The 7,258-nt window shown below is 42.1% G+C and overlaps 1 non-coding gene across 1 annotated transcript; it reads left to right on the forward strand.

Moving 5' to 3' along the window:
* The first annotated feature begins 2,118 nt into the window (after window positions 1-2,118).
* On the forward strand, window positions 2,119-2,223 carry LOC133302319 (small nucleolar RNA R71). Its single transcript, XR_009750331.1, has one exon. It is a non-coding gene; the product is annotated as a small nucleolar RNA R71 (small nucleolar RNA).
* Window positions 2,224-7,258: the final 5,035 nt, after the last annotated feature.

Consider the following 7,258-nt stretch of genomic DNA (forward strand, 5'->3'; position numbering starts at 1 on the left):
GATGAGCTGTCAGGGTCTTGGAGCAAAATCTTGTGCATGCAAATTGTTGGGCTAATTCCTTTTATGTCAGCCATGGTCCAGCCGATTGCTCCTTTGTAATCTTTGAGCTTTTGTGTGAGTTGAAGTTCCTGTTCATGGGTTAGCAAAGAAGAAATAATCACAGGGAGAGTGTTGTCTTTACCCAAATAAGTATATTTCAGGTGTTCAGGTAAGGGTTTTAACTCCAAGGTAGGTGGTTGCTCTACTGAAGGCAATTTCGGTCTTTGCTCCTGCTCTGATCGGTTTAAGGATTCAAAGACCCTTTCTTTCCTTCCCTGGGGTTGGTGGAAACTGATGGATGCAAGGTATTCTTCCAGCTCTTCAAAGTCCTTAATGCCTATCTCTGGCTGCAAATGCTCCTGCTGTTCTTCTCTTATGACCGAGTCAAGGATCGAAATGCTAGAGCATTCCTCAGTGTTATCTTCATCAAACCTTATTGCTTTCATGACATTAAACTTCACTTCTTCTCCGTTTACACTCATAGAAAGTTCACCCTTTCTGACATTTATGATAGCATCACCGGTAGCCAGAAATGGTCTGCCCAGAATTATTGGAACTTCTTGATCTGCTTCAAAATCTAAGATGATGAAGTCAGCTGGTAGAATGAACTTGTCTACTTGGACAAGGACATTCTCAATTTTTCCTTCTGGCTTGGCTATAGATCGGTCTGCAAGTTGAAGAGTGACTGTGGTTGGTCTTGCTGCTCCTATGTCAAGCTGCTTGAAGATGGAAGCTGGCATTAGATTTACACTTGAGCCCAGATCACAAAGTGCCCGACCAAGATAGTTCTTCCCAACTGTACACGGGATGGTGAATATACCAGGATCCTTTAGTTTGGGAGGAATTTTAGTCAGGTACTTGCACGATTGTTGAGTGAGGGCTACGGTCTCAAACTCTTCGATCTTTCTTCTTTTTGACAAAATGTCCTTCATAAATTTTGCATATGAAGGCATTTGCTCCAGAGCTTCTACTAGAGGGATATTTATGTGAAGTTGTTTCATCAAGTCAAGAAACTGGCTAAACTGCTTATCCTCGTGTTGCTTTTTCAACCTCTGTGGAAAAGGAGGCTCGATCGGTTCACTCCTTCTCTTGCATGGGGGAACATAAGTTGGAACTGAAACTGGTTCACTGACTTTTGTTGCCCCAAGGTCTGCTACAGGTGTTGCGTCATCCGGTTTGATTTCAGCAGACTCATTGCTTTGGACCTTCTCTTCTGGTCCTGTCTGAGCTTCAAGGTGTGAAGGGTCAGTGGCTTCTTCAACTTCCTTTCCTATGGGCTGTTTTGCTGGTTCGCGCTTTCGAGGTCGTGCCACTAAGTCTGGGGGTGGTAAGGTCTTTCCATCTCGTAGGCTTATAGCATTACAATGCTCCTGGTTATCTTGAGACGGCTTTTCTGTGTCACTAGGGAGTGTCCCTGGTTGCCTCTGTTTGAGTGCTCCAGCCAGCTGACCAATTTGGGTTTCTAGGTTTCGCATGGCTGCGCTGTTCTGATTCATGTACTCCTTGACAGAAGTCTCAAAGGATTGGGACTTCCCTTCACCCTTATCCCAGTTTTGTTGGTTCTGCCTGGGATACGGGGGTCGGTTCTGGTAGTTTCCTCCACTACCTCCAGCATTATTCTGATTCCTCCAGCCTCGGTTATTGTTCCCTTGATGGTTGTCATTGCTCCTGTTGTTGTTGTCATACCCTCCTGCATAGCACACAGCAGCTAGATTGTTACAGTCCTCATATTCATGAGGACCTCCACAAGTGGGGCAACTCTGACTTGATTGAGTCAAAAGAAGTTGCTCAGTTGTTTTTTTCTGTTCCATGGGCTTCCAGTTTTTTATAGTGTTCTGGAGCGAAGCCATTTGTGCAGAAAGAGCATCAGCTGAGCTTAGCTCAAGAACTCCTGCTTTCTTAGGAGCACTGTGTCGTGTGGAAGGCCATGAAATATGTTTTTTTGAAAGTTTTTCCAACAACTGGTAGGTTTCTGGATAAGTAAAATCCAAAAGATCTCCCCCTGCGGCTGCATCAACAGTTGCTTTCAATGGTGGGGTTAAACCATGATAAAACGTGTGAATGATGCCCCAATCAGAAACTCCATGATTCGGGCAGATTCGTATCAACTCTTTAAAGCGTTCCCACGCTTCATACAGACTTTCTCCATCATACATTTGAAAAGAAGCTATATCAGCCCTCACTTGGGCTTGTTTTGCTTGGGGAAAAAATCGGGTAACAAACTGTTCCGCCAATTGCTCCCAACTGGTGATGGAGTTTGGGGGCAATGTTCTCCTCCATTCTTTGGCTTTTCCAGCTAAGGAAAATGGAAAAAGCCGCATCCGCATGTTTTCTTCCGAAATACCATGAACTTTGAAATTGTCAACTATCTCAGTGAAATTGTCCAAATGACTGTGAGGGTCTTCCATGGGTAGTCCATGGAACTGACCAGCGTTCATAATCATTTGGAACATTGCAGGTTTTATTTCAAAGTTCGGGATATTCAGAGGAGGGGGAACATAGCCTCGTTCTGGACCATTTCTGAAGGGAGCAGCCATATCATTCAATGATGGCCCTCTTCCTCCATTCGGTCCTTGTTCAGGCTCATGATTATGATTTCCATTGTTATCATTGTTTACAACCTCCTCCATTGTAATGTTTTTCAACCTTTGAACTCTTCTTCTATTTCTGAAGGTTCTCTCGGGTTCTGGATCAAAAAGTACTATTTCCAGTCCAAGTTCTGTAGGTTCTGTGCTCATACAAATGGAGGAGGTCTATTAAAACAAAAAGACTGCGATTAAACAACAAAAATGTTTCCTTAAAAACGCCCTTTCTTGCCAAATGATCCCCGGCAACGGCGCCAATTGCTTGGTCGAACCGAGAGCTGCTCGGGAATATTTCTTTCAGAGAGAAAGAGTGTAGAGTAGTAATCAGGATTGCCAACAGGAGCAATCTACTCTGACTAAGAGCAACCCTCTTCAACTATACGCAAGCGTACGTGTCAAGCAATATAGGGTATTGTAGCCCCAGATTTATCGTCCTCAGGGAGCAGTTGTGAAGTAAGAAGCGCTAAAGGAAACTTAATTTGTAAAATGGAGCAATAAAAGAAATTACTATTCTCAGCTAAGCTTCACAAAGAGCAATCTCTGGGCAGCTAGTTAAACAATGTTAACCATTCTGAACCAGATGAGAGCAGTGAATGACTTAGCACGGTCATCGAATAAAAAGGCATCAATTGAAGTAACTTTAAGAGCAGTCAACGAAATGAAAGTAAGAGCATCAGCTGGTAAAACACAGTTCAGTTATCGTGAGGAAAAGGTTGTGATAGAAGTTGAGTTAAGATTAATTTCAGAAAGAAAAAGATCAAGTAGGTGTTACGGGTTCCATGTTTTCATCCCTTTGGTTAACCCTGCTTGGTAGCATATTTTACAAGTGGATTTTGCTCCTTCCCTTGTTTTGCTATAGGTAAGCAGAGGGTAAGGCCTTACTCTCCACGTTACTCCATAGTACTTGGAGTTATATGCAAGGAAACCATGCTGCCTTCTCAAAAGAGCATGGATTCACATGGCAGTGCTCCCCATTCCAGGTGTTTCTCCCTCCTTTCTTCAGGCTAAACTACCCCAGGATTTTGAGAATGCTCCACACGCCTTTGTCAGTGTTTCATCAACCGAGTGGTCCCGGGATGAGGTTGCCAGCCCAAAGGGTTTCACAAAATCAATAAATTAAACCAAAGAGCAACTCAAAATTCATTTATAAAATATGTGTTCCTTACAAAGCTATCCTAAGACAAAAGGGATTACTTCTATGGAACCCTCACCTACTTAGAGGAAGTTAGCTCCTAGTGAGCATTTTTACAAAAAAAGAAAACAAAGAGACAACGAGTCCTAGGATAGGTGCTGATGATCCCCTTTATGAGGATTGCTTGTTCCTTTTATAGGGTTCTTCATTTGATCTCCATTGTTCCTTTCATCAAGGGTCGTGCTTTGTCTAAATCCTCTCCAATGGTAGCTTTGCTTCGTACTGTAGCAGAGGCAGCACCTCCACCTTCTCTGCTGGAGCTGACGTGGCGGCTCCCCATTGCTTCCTTTGACTGCTGTTGTACTATAGCAGACTTCTTTTTCCTTTCTGCGCAACACTCCTTCTTCTCTCTTCATTTTGTGGTTCCTTTTGATGGGCCTTAGGTGTCGTGAACAAAGCAAACTAACCCAATAGTCATATGCGAAAAAGATAATGTTAAATTTGCTCCAGGTCTACCTTAATTCCCACTTTCGGCATTGCTCTGGTCCACTATTCAAAACAGTTGCTTTATATGAAAAGAAGAAGGTTGAAGGGGGTGATTTATAACCAAAACATGGGTTTTGTGGAACAATTTACACTTAATGGGCCTCAACTCTTGAGGACTATCAACAAACTTTCGCCACCAACCTAGCTTTGTAGGTCTAAACATTGTCATCTGCATCAGTCTTTCTTTTAAAGACCCATTTATTACCGAAAGGAACTATTCCTTGCGGTTTAGGAACCAAGGTCCATACCTTGTTTTGATGCATCGAATCCATTTTAGATTCCATGGCTTCAAGCTATCTAGAAGAGTCAACATCCTTGACTGCCTCTTCGTAGTTACTTGGTTCATCATCCTTGACGGTTTGCTGATTCTCAATCACAAACCCATACCTCTCAGGTGGATGGATGACCCTCGTTGACCTACGGAGTTGTGTGTTTACTTTTCCATTGGAGAACATCGCCTGCGGAGTAGACTCGGGTTCCTCAATCTGTTCATGTGGTTCTTGAACTTCTTCAAGATCAATCTTACTCCCACTGGCTCCTTGAGAGATCAAATCCTTCTCAAGGAACTCAGCATTCTTTGACACAAACACCTTGTGTTCATCCATGGAGTAAAAGTAGTATCCCTTAGTACCTTTGGGATACCCCACAAATAGACATTTAGTACTCTTAGCACTAAGCTTGTCTGATGCCAACGCTTTGACATAAGTTGGCGATCCCTATACCCTGAGGTAACTCAGGTTGGGTCTCTTACCATTCCATATCTCATATGGTGTGGTCTGAACATATTTAGACAGTACCCTATTTAGAAGTTATGCCGCTGTGTCTAAGGCATATCCCCAAAACGATTTTGGAAGTTGAGTCTTACTCATCATAGACCTGACCATGTCTAACAAGGTCCTGTTTCTCCTTTCGGAGACACCATTTTGGTGTGGTGTGTAAGGTGTAGTAAACTGCGAGAGAATTCCATTTTCTCTCACATAATCCTGAAACTCATGGCTCAGATATTCACCACCACGATCTGATCGTAATGTCTTAATCATCTTGCCACGCTGTTTCTCTACTTCATTCCTAAACTCCTTGAACTTTTCAAAGGCTTCAGATTTATATCTCATTAGGTACACGTACCCAAATCTTTATTTGTCATCAGTAAAGGTGATGAAATATGAGTATCCTCCTCTAGCCTCTATAGACATTGACCCACAAACATCAGTGTGAATGAGTTCTAATAACTCACTAGCCCTATGACTCTCAAGCCCTTTGGGCTTGTGATAAGTCATTTTCCCAGCTAGACAAGATTCACATTGTCCATAGGATTCCAAATCCATGGAATCTAGGTATCCATTTGCATGCATCCTAGACAATCTTGTTTCGTTTATGTGCCCTAGTCTACAATGCCAAAGATAAGATTGATTATCTATACTAGGTCGTTTCACGGCTATATTGAGCACACTTCAGTTCCCATTTCCAGAACATACAATCCATTTATTAAAGAAGCAGTACCATAAACAATATCATTCGAAATGATAGAAAATGTACCATTATTAATACTAAAAGTAAAACCATCTTGTTCTAAACAAGAAATATAAATAATGTTTCTATAAATGTTTGGAACATAAAGACAATTATTCAAATGCAATAAAAGGCCCGTAGGCAAAATAAGGTCGGCATCTCCAACAGAATGAGCAGCAACCCTTGCTCCATTGCCAACGCGGAGGTCTACCTCGGATCTCTCCAATCTCCTTGGGCTCCTAAGCACCTGCAACATATTGCAGATATGAGAACCACAACCGGTATCCAATACCCATAAGGTAGGATTAGCACAAGAATAATTTATCTCAATCATGAAAGTACCTGAGGTAGAAGAATCACCATGCTTCTTGTCCTTCACACTCTTCAGGTAGTCTGTACAATTCCTCTTCCAGTGGCCTTTCTTGCCACAATGGAAGTACTCAGCATTGCTTTTGTCCTTGGATGCACTCTTACCCTTCTTTTTGTCTTTCTTCTTCTTGGGTTTTCCTTTGGGTTTAAGGGAGTCTCCTTTCGCAGGCTCTTTGCCCTTACCCTTGGCCCTTTTAGGCCCACCAATCAGAAGAGCTTGTGTCTCATCCTTCTTGATAGACATTTCAGCAGTTGTTAACATACTTAACAACTCTGACAAGCTCACAAGCATCCCATGCATGTTATAATTCATTATGAATTCACTAAAAGAAGGAGGAAGTGATGATAGAACTAAGTCATTAATTAATTCAGCATCCATTGTGAACCCTAGACCCTCTAGCTTCTCAATGAGCGATATCATCTTTAGTACATGGCGGTTAAAACACATGCCTTCAGTCATCTTGCATAGGAACAATTCCCTAAAGGTCTCATACCTCTCATGTCTGCCTTTAATATCATACAACTCCCTGAGATGCAGGATAAAAGAGGGGGCATCCATATGCTCGTGTTGTTTACGCAGCTCAGGCGACTTGGATGCCAGCATGATGCAACAAGCCAACACATTATCATCCATGTGTTGCTTGTGGGCCTCGAAATCAAATTCCGCGAACCTATCTTCCCCTTCCTTAGGCGCAATAGGTAAAGTAGTGTCAAGGACATAAGCAACTTTTTCGGCCCGCAGAACATTTCTGACGTTCCGATACCAGTCCATAAAATTAGGACCAGTCAGTTTGTTCGTATCGAGTATTGAGCGCAGTGACAATGGATTAGTCATACTAAAAATTGAAAAGGTAAAGATAGATTAACTAATATATATTGTCGTGTTACAAATTATTAAAGACTTTAAATAATTTGCCCCTCCCACTATTTTATCTAAGTCAATGACCCTTACCATTTGACTCAGGGTTAATCTACTTTTAGACTTTACCTTAGTGGGATTAAGAGTGCGATTATTTATTTTTAACCCCCGTCTGTGACCGCAAGATTAATTTAAATAATGGGTTGATCCTTATCAACA

Source organism: Gastrolobium bilobum, unplaced genomic scaffold (assembly GCF_033153095.1).
Source record: "Gastrolobium bilobum isolate Gb01-03AN ecotype WA unplaced genomic scaffold, APGP_CSIRO_Gbil_v1 utg1301, whole genome shotgun sequence".
In the NCBI taxonomy this organism is placed as follows: Eukaryota; Viridiplantae; Streptophyta; class Magnoliopsida; order Fabales; family Fabaceae; genus Gastrolobium; species Gastrolobium bilobum.